Source organism: Schistocerca gregaria, chromosome 2, assembly GCF_023897955.1.
Source record: "Schistocerca gregaria isolate iqSchGreg1 chromosome 2, iqSchGreg1.2, whole genome shotgun sequence".
Taxonomy (NCBI): domain Eukaryota; kingdom Metazoa; phylum Arthropoda; class Insecta; order Orthoptera; family Acrididae; genus Schistocerca; species Schistocerca gregaria.
In genome coordinates, this window is record NC_064921.1 from 713,863,405 (window position 1) to 713,881,094 (window position 17,690).

The 17,690-nt window shown below is 42.4% G+C and overlaps 1 protein-coding gene across 1 annotated transcript in view; it reads right to left on the reverse strand.

The window, feature by feature from the left end:
- Positions 1-17,690, reverse strand: part of LOC126334837 (dynein axonemal assembly factor 5) — a 115,937-nt gene that overhangs the window by 26,511 nt on the left and 71,736 nt on the right. The window lies entirely within an intron of this gene.

Consider the following 17,690-nt stretch of genomic DNA (forward strand, 5'->3'; position numbering starts at 1 on the left):
TACCATCAGACAGTCTGTGATGTGACAGAAAAGCTTAAGCAGCAAGAGTACTAGTGTCGGAGATAGAAAAATTAGCTTCATTTATATTAAACATATTTTATGCTAACTACACAAAAAGAGATGTACCTTTGTCCAAGTAAACAATAAAGAAATGATCATAACAAAAACATTCAACACCTTTTTTAATTGAATAATTACATGCAGAGCATAAGAAATAAATGTAGTGTCATAAATTATGCTTTGTGGTGCAGTTATTGATTTTCTTTTTATTAAAATTTTGAATATAGTATCATCCACATACAATGTATGCACAGTAGAGTGCTTTGAATCTCTGATACTGAAGTGGATGTTTGAGCCACTGTGAAATATTGCAAGGTAATAACGGGACAGTTGTATATACAAGGTAGAAGGCAACAGCTGGATGAGGTAAAAGGACTACGTTTTTGTTTAACAGGAGAAAAAGCGGCAGTGTTACATAGGAATTTACTCTGATTTTTGCTTTATTTCTTTTGAATAGTGAGCATAGGTTAGACATGAATAGGTAATTGGCTGAATTAAGAGCAGCCTTTGTAGACTGACAGCAATTTCCCAGTTTCTACCAATGAACCTAAGCCTGCCACCTGCCTTACCTATGACTGAGTACAAGTGATCATCCCGGTTCATATCCCTACAAATAAATGCACCCGGATATTTGTATGAGTTGACTGATTCCAACTGTGACTCATTGATGCTGTAGTCATAGAGTACTTCAGCATTTTGAGAAATGGACAAGTGTACGTTTCTCAACATTTAAAGTGAGCTGCCAATCTCTGAACTACTTTGAAGTTTCATTCACATCTGACTAGATATTTGTGTAGCTTTTTTCCAGATAGCACTTCATTATAGATACACTGCAAAAAGTCTAAGGCTACTATTAATGCCATCTGCCAGACCATTAATATTCAATGTGTACAACTAATGTTCCAACACACATCCCTGAGGGGTGTACAAAGTTACTCTTACTTCTGTAAAAGGCTCTCTATCCAATACATCATGATGTGTCCTCCCAACCAAGAAATCCTCCATCCTATCACAAATTTTGTTTTATACCCCATATATCACTATTTTTGTTACTAAATGTTGGTGTGGTAGTAAGTTAAATGTTTTTGGAAGTCAAAAAATGTTGCATCCATCTGATTGCCTTGATTTATGACTTTCTGGGTATCATGCGAGAAAAGTGCAACTCGAGTTTCCCATAACCAATGTTTTCTGAACCCATGATGGTTGGCACAGAGGAGGTTATTCTGTTTGAGATATCACACTATGTTTGAGCTTAGAATATGTTCTAGGAATCTACAGCAGATGGACATAAATAAGATTGGACATTAGGTTTGTGAATCATTTCTGGTACCCTTTTTGTAGATGTATGAACTGTGCTTCCTACAATAACTGAGCACTAGAACATCTACACTTTCCTTAGTAACTGAACACTTAACCCTGATATCAGAAATTTGGCTTTTGCTTTGCTACTTTCCATTTCTCTTAGGCGCTGTGTCATGACACTAACTCTGGTGCCACAACCTCAACATATAAACAGAATTTCTTTGGATTTTGAGAAGTTTCTTTAGAGTCACTGAAGGATTCATGCACTGCTCTCTCAGCAGCCAAATGTGTTCCATTTTGCATGCATCTATACCTCTATGCTTTGTTTACAGCTATTATGCAGTTGTCACTGTTTCTTTACAGTGATTGCGTGCCTTAGAGTGTCCCTCCCATCATGAAATGTTCTACTAGGTATATGTCTATTCAGTACATGAGCATCTATCCAGCTAAAGTTGAACTGCAGTTCTCTACATGTTCTTGCCCAAATGTAAATGTCTTCAGTTCTTTCAGAAATGATGTAACTACCTCTTCGTTTAGCTTAATGAAAATACAAATCTTCCTACTTAATTTTATCTTGCTTACTTGTTTTAACTGTCCTACTTTTTGAGTGATCACTGTTGCTACAATTGCCTCATGGAAAATGGAAAAGCGTGTCTGGCTTCATTGGCCGGGAGGCCCCTTGCGGGGCAGGTCCGACCACCTTGGTGCGGGTCTTATTACATTCAACATCACATGCTGGATGGGGATGAAATGATGATGAAGAGAGCACAACACCCAGTCCCTGAGCGTAGAAAATCCCCAACCCAGCCAGGAATCAAACCCGGTTCCATAGGACGGCAATCTGTCACACTGACCACTCAGCTATTGGGGCAGACAATTGCCTCATGGTCATAGATGCCCGTTTCAATATGGTCATCCTCAAAGGGTCACTTTGTCACCATTGGTTTGATTGGATTTGACTGACAAAGGGATAGAAATACAACAGTGGTCTTAGTCCAACGTTGCCTGCACTAGAACTGCCTACTTGGTTTGGTTCCTTTTGTATTTTGGTAATCATTATCGATACAGCTTGTAACGGGATACTCTCTTCTAGCAGAACTTTTCCCCAACAGTAGTTGTCAATACCAGTATTATTTTTTGAATTCTGGACAGGTTAATATTATCTTAGTTGATTTTCAGAAAACTTTCATATAATTTTATACACAGTTTGCTATATTTCAAGCTAAAATTTATGAAAAGTAATTACTTTATAAATATTTAATTCTATGTGATAATCAATAATAACTAGTTCTGATTGTACAGTAAAAATTATTTTTTAAGAATCATTTGAAATTACGAATTATTTCCACATTTAAAATTACTATTATTAATTATGCAATTCTGTACTGTTTACTATGTTTATTTCTGGATTCATTTATGGAATAATAATCAAAATGGATAAAGTAACAAAAATAGTAGGAATTCATTTGTTAAGAAAAATTGTAAACCCTTTGGAATATTGTTATTTCCACAGAGTGTGAGAGTAGTAAGCTTGCCTCTGATGTGATCACATGTATTTTTGTATAATAGGTGCGAACAATGTAATTTTGGCTTTGTTAATGTGAAAAATCAAAGTACTGTATGATATATTAAATGTGAGAAAATCAGTGGAAAATATATTTCTGTAAACAATTCTGCAACAACAATATTCCAATTTATTTAGTCCATACCAACCATGAGGACAAGTAGTTAGATTTTCAACTTCAAGAACCAGACCCCTAGACAAGAATAAATGGAGCCATCTCAAGATCACAATCAAAGTAAACGTGAAAGTTTACTGCAATCTTCGCTCCTCTCAAATCTTCTTAAAAGACTTTGCTTATTAATTACTTGGACTGGACATTGTTTGATGTGGACAATAGATGGAAGAAGGAAGGGGGGGGGGGGGGGGGGTGGAGATTACAAACTGATACCAGTTTCAATGGGGACAGCCTCAAAGAGGGCAGGTATTTTTGCCACCATTAGATACAATTCTGAACTATCTCATCTTGACAGTTTTCAAAAAAGGCATTTAGTAATATTTCACAGAATGTCTTCTCACGTTGCCACTTACAAAACTGTAATTACTCTGATCACTTGTTGGATCATTAAAGTCTTCTTCAATTATGACATTTTGATTAGGAAACCTGTATACTAGTGAACTAAGGTTCTGGACAACTCTGGAAGTCAAACTGGTCATTGACAGGAAGATCCAGTTATAAATTTATACTTGAATCTTAATAGAGAGTCTTGCTCAAACAATGTGGCATGGCATTCCAGTTTTTGTTTCAGTGGATTCGAGTTTCTTGTATACTGAGACAAATATACCCCTTCCATTTCCCATTAGCCTATACTTTCGATATACCTTTGAATTTATTACCCAACAAAATCTCACTGATATCAATTTTGGTTTCTAGCTAGCTTTATGTATCCAATTTGAGCTCCACTGCCTTTCACAACTGCTTCAGATTTTGGCACTTCGTTATGAAAACTTCAACAGTTAATAATAGTACTTTAGTCATTTTATCTTTAATGACAGTCTCTTTGGGTCTTAACCCAGTAGTTCACAGCTGTCACTATCTGGAATTGATGAACAGCCATCTAAAACAACCTTGCACAATGTGTTTTGTACCCCTGACCCATTTTGATGGACCTTACAATTTGCAATCCTATGCATAAGGCTATGAAATCACAATTCAGTCTGTTACATAACTTTTGATGTCTGTGGCTCAAGCTTTCCAGGGGACCCACTCTGGGAACAACACTGCAGATCAGGCTTCTGAAACTGCACAAGCAAGGCTGGTCTTCTGAACCCTCTTTACCAGTCACAGTAAAGACCCAAGGTGACTGGCACCATGCACCACAATCTGCAGTTGACAACACTGTTTGCAATTTGGCCCACTGCCTCAATATATTTTTCAAGAGAGAACACTCTCTGTCATAAGCCATAAAATTTTTCATTTATTTTTGTTATCAAACAGCTGCAAAAAACGTATTAATTATGGAACAATAAATCACACAACTTGTATTACAAACCCAAAAACTCTTAAAAATATAATAAACATCAGAGTTGTGGATTTTACATATTGCAATGTCCAGTACTTTACTTATATAGTATTTCTATACCTCATGCCATAGGAGATATGTCTCATAAATTAATCTATTAGTCCACAAGTGGACCCACACATCAACATTGATATTATCAGCATTGAATATGAACAGAAAGATGGGAAAATGTGTGGAAGAACCCTGTAAAATACAGATTAGAGATGAACTCGACATCTGTTGACTGAGAACCACATTTTATCATCACATGACCTCAACTTATACTTTTGTTACGTCCGTATGCATACTGAAGTCTAATCTAGTCTATACCAAAGATACAGTCAAAGACATTACACATGTATATCAAAACTGTGCACCTAAGCATACAGAATGGCGATAATTCGATTTTTCATGCCAAAAATATATGACATGCAACATTAGCTCCATTGCCAGGGCAATAGAAACTTATGACAAGAGTGCTAAACATATCTCTATATAGTCAGAATAATAATATTTATGTAATAATCTTTTTAGCATCATTGGTGGTGGACAATTACACGAATAGCACATGCATTCAATGTGCAGCGGTGTTAAAATCTATGACTTCGTTTTAACCTAGCTAAGGAGGAAATGAGAAATATGGAACAAGTGTGTACTTTCATAGTTGCATGTTTAAATTATGTTATATGCAACATTAGATACAGATCATACCAATAATGATCTCCAGTTTCACATGTGGACTGATAGATTAATTTATGCGTCACATCTCCTACAACACGATGTAGAAAGATACTATGTATGTAGGTACAAGACAGTACCACATGTCGAATCCATAACTCTGCTATTTATTATGTTTTTAAGCTTTTGGGATTTGTTATGTGATTTACTCTTCCTTGGTTAGTAGGTTTTTGTAAGTGCTTGATAATGACTGCACAGTCAAAACTAGCCAGTAGCAGGAAACAAATGAAATATTTTACAGATCACAATGAACAATATTTTCCTTGAAAAAAATCTTCAGTTTGTTGCAACATGTTCTCTTAATGGCTTCTGAAACAGACTCTTCAATGAAGCTTCGAGGCATACACAAAGACTGACTAAGTTGATCCTTCCCTTCTTTGCTGACACTTCCCTTGTGGATACTATTATTCACTGAATATTTCAACTGCTGATGATTACACACCCCTACACTTATGCACTTGCCTTCTGACAACACAGCACACAGCAAACATGAAATCAGCACTTTTTAATATCATTTTATAAATTTTGGCTCTTTTCCTGCTTTCATGTAACAATACTGTTTATTTGTGGGTAGCAATTAACTAATATTTGTAACTGTCATTTATTTAATGATGAAATTCAATCCTGACTTTCCAAGTAGCTTGTGTTCACCTATAACCTTAATAAGACCATTTATATCCCATATAATGAACTGATGTCCTTGAGGTGACTCAGATGACATGACAACCACAAATGGAAAAGTAATGGTCTTTGATGGTGGCAATGGCAGATCAGCTTCCTAAATAAATGGATCATGTGGTAACACACCTATGTATAATACTATCTACAGCTGGGTGGGAGTGGGCAAATAGTTCTTTGGTGGGGGTTGGTGATGGAGTAGATGAAGAAGGCAGCCAATCAGTTGATGGAACACTATTGATTAACATGAGCAGGCCTAGATCAGTACATCTAAAACAGACAGATTGGAGGTGACAGGAGGTGAGCCTTGGACCCCAGCACACTGGCACAGGCATGCCAATGTAAGCATTTCCTGTGGACAGTAGCAGCAGCCTGGCTACCACAGCATGCTGGCAGATGATGGCTGATAGCTGCAGGGTGACAGTGCAGCAGCAAGGTAGCATCCCAGTGCCAGTTCCTCATTGTCTCACAGAGTTACAAAACTGACAGCATATAACCGAGAGCACTGACTACTTGCATTCGTTTTCTTGTTGGCTCTGTTACAACTCTTATGTTGTACTCTCCTCTTGCGAAACTAAATTTGCTATGATTTTGAGACTTTTATTATAGTGCCTGCACTGTACTGTGAAGTTTGTGTGATTATTAAACTGTTAAACTGCTGTACGTACTTTAAGTGTTCTTAGTTACCACACAAGTGGCAATGTGGACATTCAGATTTTCATGTGCGTCAAGAACAAGTACTATGATGACAACAATTGTTTTGTTAGTAACAGTACTTCAAAGTCTGCTACAGCAGTAATTGGAGGGTCAGCAATGCTTGGAACCAAAACAGCAAGTAAAAACGGTCATTTTAAAAAGGTGCTGACAGCAGTACTTCCCAAAAAGCAACAAAAGGCAGCTCATCCACCACAATTTCAAGCCTATGACAAATCAGCCAAAGATTGGGAGGCATATGAAAAGCAACACTTCACAGCACTCAAGGACAGCATTAAACCTCTCTTTTAATCATGGATGGTTGGCTCTCATCATGGAACCTACATTGCTATAATTTGGGGCAATGTGTCACTTCCATGCTAATCACCACCTTGCCCATGTGATATCTTTGAGGGTAGAGTTCTATTAATGTGGGAAGAACCTAAGCAAACATAACATGCTTTGGCAGCAGAATTACAAGGGCCTAGTAGGAGGTTCAGATTTGTCACTACAAATTACAAAGAGTAATGTGGAGATATCATTGTCAGGGATGCAATCACTTGTTTGGAACCAGGCAAACGGGTCTGCAAACAGGCTGATGAAGTAGTCTTAACACTTGCTCAGTTATTTAAAGTTTTGCGAGCACCTGGCCACCAGATAAAGAGTCCTCAGCTGATGTAGCAGCAGTAAACAGTAACCGCAATAAGTGCTCGTGCTCTGTCACATTCAGTGAGGCAGAAATAGCAGCAGTGCGGCATACCTGTAAACCTGCCTCAACAAAACCTCGTCAGAAGCAGGCTCCACTGAAATATGCCTTCTCCCATCCACTTTCATCTTGCCCCACCTGTTTTATAAAACATGATCATGGTGACTATCTGAATTGTTCATCTTACTGCCTGTTAAAAGTAGCGAGACACTGTGGCAGTATATCTCTATGTTGTTTCATGCCAACATGCAATGTGAACAAATGATAAATGTTATCAAGTCACAGTCTAGCACCCAGGTAGCATGCCATACAAGTTATTTAGAACCATAAGCTTTTATCTTATGTGATTTATGAATATTATGGAAAATATGGATGAAAATTTGAACTCCACTCTTTTCAAATGCGAGTTTTGTGCCTAGTCACTGAGTCACCTCACTAAGTAAACCAAAAAGGTAAAACCACATGGCTGGAAGTAATTTTCAGTAAACAATAAACAGTATTCAGGGAAATATTCTTTTTTCTGTTAGTTTCTATGCTTGAGATTAAATATTACTGTTAATGACGCAAATGCTATTCTGCAAAATCTGTAAGACTGAGAACGGTATAACTGTCTGCCCAGTTAGTCGTGCGGTCTAACGCACTGCTTTCCGAGTGGGAAGACGGTGTGTCGAGGTCCGGTGTGCTGGCCAGGCCAGTCTGTGGATGGTTTTTAAGGTGGTTTTCCATCTGACTCTGTGATTGCGGGCTGGTTCCCCTTATTCCACCTCAGTTACACTATGTCAGCAATTGTTGTGCAAACACTTTCTCCATGTATGCGTACACCATAATTAGTCTACCACGCAAACATTGGGGTTACACTCGTCTGGTGTGGGACGTTCCTGGAGGGTGGGAGGGGTGGTGGGGGCCGAACCACACAATAACCCTGGGTTCAGCGTGGGGCGGTGGTGGGGTGAGTGGACTGCTGTAGCCTGTTGAGGGGTTGTGTACCATAGCAGGCTATGGTGGGGACAAAGCCTCTCCATCATTTCTAGGTCCCCAGTTCCATACCATACCATGGTACAACTACTGAAGTCTATTTCAACACAAAGTTCTCTTCTGAGAGGTTTCCTTCTAAATTCAACAATATCAGTAGTGACAGACATCACTACTGTGACTGGTCAAGTAAGAAGTCCAAACAGTGTTAAATGTGTGGTGCCGACAAGTACGAACAAAATATCTCCGCCATTGCAAGATCTTTGACTCTTTAACCTAACGACCCGTGCCATCTTGCTTATTCTGTTCACTGTATGACTTTCTGTAATGTGGATGTTTGTACTTACCGACACAAAATATATTTAGTCTTACAGTATTAAGTGTGTTTTCCTTGCAGTATGTATGACTTTCTGTAATGTAGATGTTTGTACTTACCGACACAAAATATATTTAGTCTTACAATATTGTGTTTTCCTTGCAGTATGTATGACTTTCTGTAATATAGATGTTTGTACTTACCGACACAAAATATATTTAGTCTTACAGTATTAAGTCTGTTTTCCATGGGCTACAACCCAACATAATTCACAAACTGGTGACCCTGAATAAGAATTCGCACGCCGTTTCCTCTAGTGCAAGTATTTTCTCGTCTACTATGTTGGCTTTGTTCGCGCCTTCATTCAGTCCACTTGGCCATGTACCTACACCTACATCTACGTGATTACACAGCTATTCACAAAGAAGTGCCTAGCAGAAGGTTCAACGAACACTTAAATTTTTCTGTGTGAGCCCTGATTTCTCTTGTTTTATCATGATGATCATTCCTCCCTATATAGGTGGGTGCCAACAGAGTGTTTTCACAATCAGAGCAGAAAACTGGTGATTGAAAATTCACGAGAAGATCCCATAGCAACAAAAAATGACTTTGTTTTAATGTTTGCCACTCCACTTCACGTATCATGTCTGTGGCACTATCTCTCCTATTTCCAAATAATACAAAATGAGCTGCCATTCTTTGTACTTTTTCGATGTCATCTGTCAGTACCAGCTGATACAGATTCCACACTGCACAGCAGTACTCCAGAATAGGGTGGACAAGTGTGGTGTAAGCAGTCTATTTCATAGACCTGTTGTAGCTTCTAAGTGTTCTGCAATGAATCACAGTCTTTGGTTTGCTCAACCCACAACATTATCTATGTGATTTTTCCAATTTTGGTTATTTGTAAGTGTAATCTCTAAGTATTTAGTTGAATTTACAGCATTAGGATTTGTGTGACTTATTGAATAATCAAAAAGTAGTGGATTTCTTTTAGTATTTATGTGAATAACTTCACTCTTTTCTTTATTCAGGGTATCTTGCTGCGCAGCATGTGGATATCAAAACTCCTGCGCATACAATGGGACATTTTGTCACTTCACTACCACCTGGACTCTACAACACATTTCCTGCAGTTTCATTGCCTCAACATGTTTGCCACTAAACAGAGCAACAAGTGACTGTAGACACAAGCTTTCCCTCTCCAGCATTTCAAAAACGGTTCCTGCATTTCATCATGCTAACGTGGATTCTGCATTTCATACACAAACTATGTATCAGTCATCAGCCACCTGAGCAATCATTACAACAGTGCCGTGTGCAACCTCACCTTTGTTAGGACAGACCACGTGTACCGATCGTCGTCCTGCTATGCCCGAGTGCTTTGCTGCTTCATCAGTTTACAAAGTGGACAATGCCCATTATATATCATGAACATTTCCAGGTATGTTTTTGTCCCCAGGACTGTTTGGCCCCTCAGTGCACTTTACGGGCCCCCACCTGATGTAAACAATTTGCCACACAGCGATATTAACTGTGGTTTCTGCACCTTCGAACATGTCCCGCCTTGTCATGTCAACAGCCCGGTGGCAACATTTAACTGTGCTCCCCCCCCCTTCCCTCCCCCCCTTCCCCCCCCCCCCCCCATCACTCCCCACTCCCATGCCACCACAAGTAAACTTTCAGGGGGTATCGGCTGCAACTGTTCGCCGCGCTCACTTTTCACATGGCGCCAGCCATGTCTCCCATGTTGGACTTCCGCGTCGTGGGCGTTGCATCGGACAGTTCTACACCATCATTTCCTAGTGCTTTTGTGCCATTCTCATCCGCACCGACAGACTACTCGCTTGCATCCTATGCATGACTGCCTGTGTCAACTGTGCTGGTCCAGCATCCATGGCATAAGAGTCACACGAGGGACTCGGATACAGAAGTAGGTGCACCCTTGTTGACACCACCTGCCCCCTCTATCCAAGGACAACCTAGCAACGTGGTTTGCACTAGTGAACAACTTGTTCAAACTGTACTGCATGACTGATGACAATTCAAAATTCCTGTGCCTCATGACTCATCTGCATGGGCACACAAACCTGATCTGCAATCTACTTCTGACGTCACCGCCAACTTCAAAGTACGATTTCGCAAAACAGACTATCACTGAGTGCCTCTTGCGTTCCCCACAAGAAATTACTCAGCAAAAACTGTACGAGGAACATCTCGGCAACCGCAGACCATCCCAGTTTTGGCACCAGCAATGCCTCCTGGTCAGAGTGCAGATGATGAAACCCTGTTTCAAAACTGCCTACAGATCTCCAGGTTCACCTCCTCCCCCACACCCTGGAATCCATCGGTTCGTGTGTGCAGATCAGATGGCTGACCAGGACTATTTGCTCAAACACCAGCGTCATCAGCAGGAGCTCATGCAACAGATTGGAACTCCTGCACCGGCAGTTCTCCCAGCCTCTGGCAGGGGAAGGCCACACCTCGCTCCTCAGACTTCTGCGCCACCTGGCACACAGCGCGCGCCCTCTCCACCCACCAAACCACTGCATATCTGACCTGCACCATACGCCCCTGTGTATGAACCTGAACACATCAGTGGATGATCGGTCGGCTCCTCACCCAACATACCCTCACTGTTGGTATCACACCATACTTGGTGATGATGCAAAAAAAGTGCCGCCCTCTGTGCAAACATATGAAACACCAGTCCTCCGATAAGTGCCAACCACACTACATTCCATACAAACCTCTGCCCTGTCGAACGGCCGCTTTTACGTCAAAAACTATTCTTTGAGTTGCAACTTGCTCGTGGAGTAGTGTCAGTGTCGCCCTAACCGCCTTCTGCTTCACGTCTGCTGTGCAGCGAGCTACTTGTCACTTCTTCTTCCATGTGATTTTGCTTTTAGGAAGCTTTACTTGTTGAGTGCTATTAATAGTGTTCCATAGATCTCGTGTTTGTTTTGAATACAGTCAGAGAGAGTCCCTTTAGTCAGCCATAGTGCCAGTAGTGTTAGTGTTTGTTTTCAATACAGTCCAGAGACAGGTAGTGCTATTTTCATTGTTTTCTACAAGCAGTGGTTATCAATCACAGTTTAGTCAATAATCAGCCGCCTTTAGTGAATTAGCAGTCTAGTTAAAAGTTGATTAATTCTCTTCAGTAAATTGATTCCTTAGGATGGATAGGATGTGTGACTGCTGTGTATGGACGCAGGAGGAGCTGGCCACTCTTCGCGAACAGCTGAGTGCGTTGATGGCCGCGGTCAGCCGTCTTCAGGCTGCTGCCTCGGAGCGTAGTGGCAGTGGGGAGTCTGGTGCGTCGCAAGGTACACCCCAGGTGTTACATGCTTCACCCACTGTCCCTGCTGTCGAGACATCTTTGCAGGTACCGGGCGCGGTTGGGCTACCCTCTCCCCAAGGGGAGTGGCAGGTTCAGCGGCGTTCGCGGCGCACGAGATGGAGGGTAAATGTTGAGGCTGGCCGTGTGGCATCGCCCGCTCCGCCTGTGAGTGGACATGTGGCTGCTCCTTCAGCAAGGTCCGAGCAGGCACACGGGGGGAGGGGTTTATTAGTTATTGGGAGCTCCAACGTTAGGCGCGTGATGGAGCCCCTTAGGGAAATAGCGGAAAGGTCAAGGAAGAAGGCCAGTGTTCGCTCTGTCTGCTTGCCGGGGGGTCTACCAGCAGTGATAGAGAGCAATGGGTGCACCCGACTGCAAATTGTTGCTCATGTCGGCACCAATGACTCCTGCCGTCTGGGTTCAGAGGTCATTCTCAGTTCGTACAGGCAGTTGGCGGAATTGGTGAAGGCGGAAAGCCTCGCTCGCGGGGTGGAATCAGAGCTAACTATTTGTAGCATCGTTCTCAGAACCGATCGTGGTCCTCTGGTTTGGCACTGAGTGGAAGGCTTAAACCAGAGGCTCAGACGATTCTGCAGAGATCTGGGGTGCAAATTTCACGACCTCCGCTATCGGGTGGAGAAATGTAGGGTCCCCCTGAATAGGTCAGGTGTGCACTACACACCGGAAGCGGCTACAAGGGTAGCAGAGTACGTGTGGAGTGCACATGGGGGTTTTTTAGGTTAGAGAATTCCCTCCCTAGGCCCGACAAGACGCCTCCTGAGACGCGGCAAGGTAGGAGTAGGCAAAATGCAACAGGAAATACCAATATTAATGTGGTAATAGTAAACTGCACGAGCATCTATAGAAAGGTCCCAGAACTGCTCCCATTAATAAACGGTCACAACACCCATATAGTACTAGGGACAGAAGGTTGGCTGAAACCAGACGTAAACAGTAATGAAATGCTAAACTCAGATTGGAATGTATACCGTAGAGACAGGCTGGACAGTGAAGGGGGAGGTGTGTTTATAGCGATAAGAAGTGCAATAGTATCGAAGGAAATTGACGGAGATCTGAATTGTGAAATGATTCGGGTGAAGGTCACGGTTAAAGCAGGCTCAGACATGGTAATTGGATGTCTCTATAGGCCCCCGGGCTCAGCAGCTGTTGTGGCTGAGCACCTGAAGAATAATTTGGAAAATATTCAGAGTAGATTTCCCCACCATGTTATAGTTCTGGGTGGAGACTTTAATTTGCCGGATATAGACTGGGAGACTCAAACGTTCATAACGGGTGGCAGGGACAAAGAATCCAGTGAAATTTTTTTAAGTGCTTTATCTGATAACTGCCTTGAGCAGTTAAACAGAGAACTGACTTGTGGCGATAACATATTAGACCTTATGGTGACAAACAGACCCGAACTATTTGAATCAGTTAATGCAGAACAGGGAATCAACGATCATAAAGCGGTTACTGCATCGATGATTTCAGCTGTAAATAGAAATATTAAAAAAGGTAGGAAGATTTTTCTGTTTAGCAAAAGTGACAAAAAGCAGATTACAGAGTACCTGACGGCTCAACACAAAAGTTTTGTCTGAAGTACAGATAGTGTTGAGGATCAGTGGACAAAGTTCGAAACCATCGTACAATATGCGTTAGATGAGTATGTGCCAAGCAAGATCGTAAGAGATGGAAAAGAGCCACCATGGCACAACAACGGAGTTAGAAAACTGCTGCAGAAGCAAAGGGAACTTCACAGCAAACATAAACATAGCCAAAGCCTTGCAGACAAACAAAAATTACGTGAAGCGAAATGTAGTGTGAGGAGGGCTATGCGAGAGGTGTTCAATGAATTCGAAAGGCAAGTTCTATGTACTGACTTGGCAGAAAATCCTAAGAAATTTTGGTCCTATGTCAAAGCGGTAGGTGGATCAAAACAAAATGTCCAGACACTCTGTGACCAAAATGGTACTGAAACAGAGGATGACAGACTAAAGGCTGAAATACTAAATGTCTTCTTCCAAAGCTGTTTCACAGAGGAAGACTGCACTGTTGTTCCTTCTCTAGATTGTCGCACAGATGACAAAATGGTAGATAACGAAATAGACCAACGAGGGATAGAGAAACAATTAAAATTGCTCAAAAGAGGAAAGGCCGCTGGACCTGATGGGATACTAGTTCGATTTTACACAGAGTACGTGAAGGAACTTGCCCCCCTTCTTGCAGCAGTGTACCGTAGGTCTCTAGAAGAGCGAAGCGTTCCAAAGGATTGGAAAAGGGCACAGGTCATCCCCGTTTTCAAGAAGGGATGTCGAACAGATGTGCAGAACTATAGACCTATGTCTCTAACGTTGATCAGTTGTAGAATTTTGGAACACGTATTATGTTCGAGTATAATGACTTTTCTGGAGACTAGAAATCCAGTCTGTAGGAATCAGCATGGGTTTCGAAAAAGACGGTCGTGTGAAACCCAGCTTGCACTATTCGTCCACGAGACTCAGAAGGCCGTAGGCACGGGTTCACAGGTAGATGCCATGTTTCTTGACTTCTGCAAGGCGTTTGACACAGTTCCCCACAGTCGTTTAATGAACAAAGTAAGAGCATACGGACTATCAGAGCAATTGTGAGATTGGATTGAAGAGTTCCTAGATAATAGAACGCAGCATGTCATTCTCAATGGAGAGAAGTCTTCCGAAGTAAGAGTGATTTCAGGTGTGCCGCAGGGGAGTGTCATAGGACTGTTGCTATTCACAATATACATAAATGACCTGGTAGATGACATCGAAAGTTCACTGAGGCTTTTTGCAGATGATGCTGTGGTGTATCGTGAAGTTGCAACAATGGAAAATTATACTGAAATGCAGGAGGGTCTGCAGCGAATTGACGCATGGTGCAGGGAATGGCAATTGAATCTCAATGTAGACAAGTGCAATGTGCTGCGAATACATAGAAAGATAGGCCACTTATCATTTAGCTACAAAATAGCAGATCAGCAACTGGAAGCAATTAATTCCATAAATTATCTGGGAGTACGCATTAGGAGTGATGTAAAATGGAAAGATCATATAAAGTTGATCATCAGTACAGCAGATGCCAGACTGAGATTCATTGGAAGAATGCTAAGGAAATGCAATCCGTAAACAAAGGAAGTAGGTTACAGTACGTTTGTTCGCCCACTGCTTGAATACTGCTCAGCAGTGTGGGATCAGTACCAGATAGGGTTGATAGAAGAGATAGAGAAGATCCAACGGAGAGCAGCGCGCTTCATTACAGGATCTTTTAGTAATCGCGAAAGCGTTACGGAGATGATAGATAAACTCCAGTGGAAGACTCAGCAGGAGAGACTCTCAGTACCTCGGTACAGGCTTTTGTTAAAGTTTCGAGAACATACCTTCACCGAAGAGTCAAGCAGTATATTGCTCCCTCCTACGTATATCTCGCGAAGAGACCATGAGGATAAAATCCGAGAGATTAGAGCCCACACAGAAGCATACCGACAATCCTTTCCACGAACAATACGAGACTGGAATAGAAGAGAGAAGCGATAGAAGTACTCAGGGTACCCTCCGCCACACACCGTCAGGTGGCTTGCGGAGTATGGATGTAGATGTAGATGCTTGTGCTGACATCTAATCATACCTGAGAGCTCCAACAAGCCAGCAATGCCACAACCGCTGAGCACACCTATCTCACACTCTACAGACAATAGACATTCTCTATGCACACCACTTGTGGTGCCCACCACATGCTATGCACTCTCAAATTGCCATCTGCGCTGGCATAAACATAACAAACATGTGGCTTTCACACTGCCATTCCCTCTCAAGCAGACAACTATGCTGCTTCCAAGCCATATGTCCCTAAACATTCAAGCAACACCGTACCTCGCCTGTGCGCAGTCACTGAATATTCAGATTCCACCGTCACGAACAGAACTGTTCACCCCATCGTCACGTCTGAGGGCCCACCTATTCGGCTCAAGGCTTGCCGCCTCAACCCACTCAAGTTATGCTCGGCTCACCAGCAAATACAGGAACTTTTTGGGGCGGGAATTTTACAGCCCTCCAATGGTAACTGGTCATTGTCCATATACCTCAACCCTAAACAGGATGGCTCCTTTCATGTGTGTGGTGACTACAGACACTTGAACGGTAGAACTGTGATGGGCAATTATCCTGTACCGAACATTTCCGACTCCACTTACCTTCTTGCAGGTGCTACAATTTTCAGTGTAGTGGATTGCAAATGTGCTTACCATGAAATCCCAGCCGCACCCAAGGACATTCCGAAAATGGCAATTATCATTCCCATCAGGTTGTACGAGTACCATTTCATGACATTTGGGTTAAAAAATGCCTCATGGATATGGCAACACTTTATTGACTCTCTCTTGCTCCAGTTCAACTTCTGTTTTGTATATCTCAAAAATATCGTGTGCTTCAGCAAATCCACACAAGTTCACGAACGTCACGTCATGGTAGTAAAGGACACTCTCTCATCTAACAGAGTCTAGATTAACACTGACAAAGTGCAACTACATCAACAATCTGTCTAATCTTTGGGGTAAACAGTCTTGGGCGACGGCATACACCCTCCTGAATTGAAGGTGCAATCAATCTTATCCATGCCACTCCCTACCACATACAAAGAGCTCCAGTGGTTCTTGGGAATGATAAACTACTATCGTCGCCATTTGCCTGCAGCAGCCGACACCCGGGCCGCCCTTACTGGCAAGCAAACTTCAGGGCCATGTCCTGTTCTGTGGAGCGAACAACTGCACGCAGCCTTCCAGACCCTGAAAGACTCTCTCACATGAGCTGTCAGCCTCGCTCATCTAATCTCGGATGCTGAACTCTTCATCACCATGGATGCCAGTGACTCCGCGGTAGGTGCGGTCCTACAACAATGCCACAACAACATGGTCATGCCACTTCAGTTCTTTATGAAGACACTTTCACGTGCGTAACAAAAATACTCAGCCTACAACCATGAACTTTTAGCAGTTTATGAGGCAGTGAAACACTTTTGCCCCAACATTGAGGGCTGACCTTTCCACTTCCTGTCTGACCATAAACTAGTAGCAGCTACCATACACAACACCCCTTCTGGACCATCCCCCCCCCCCCCCCCCCTCCCCGTAACTTCCGGCATTCCAATTTCATCTCCCAGTTCTCTATAGATGTCTGCCATATAAAAGCTGCCTTCAACATCATTGCAGATTTCCTTTCCCGCAGTAGCCCCATCCCAAGAGTCATTAACCTTTCCAACCTCGTGTCCCCACAGAACCAGAAAAAGGATAGACAGCAACTCCAACAGCACCTCTGCTTTGCTGTCTTTCACCAAAGCAAAATTTGCCAATGTCTGAGAGGAAGTCTGGTGTGACTCCTCTACCTGCACCCTCCGCCCCCCTCATCCCCACCCCTCTCCACTGTTCAGTGTTTGACATGCTACATTCTCTGGCACATCCCGGAATTAAGTCATCGATATGTCTTGTGTCCAAACGATTCATATGGCGAGACATGAAGTATGATTGTCAGACCTGGGCCTAGAATTGCATCACCTGCCAGCAAAACAAAGTCACCAGGCACACTGTTCCACCTCTCCGCAAATTTGACATTCCATCTGGCTGCTTTCACTACGTATCTGGACCTCATCGGCCTCTTTCCCCCTCAGGGGGCTTCTGTTATGTTCTTTCTTGTATCGATGATTTATCTCTGTGGGTAGAGGCTGTACCTCTTACCAACATAACTGTGGATAAGGCTTTTGTTTTCCCCTACATTCCCTGCTTCGGCTGTCCCGCTACCATCACCACTGACCAGAGC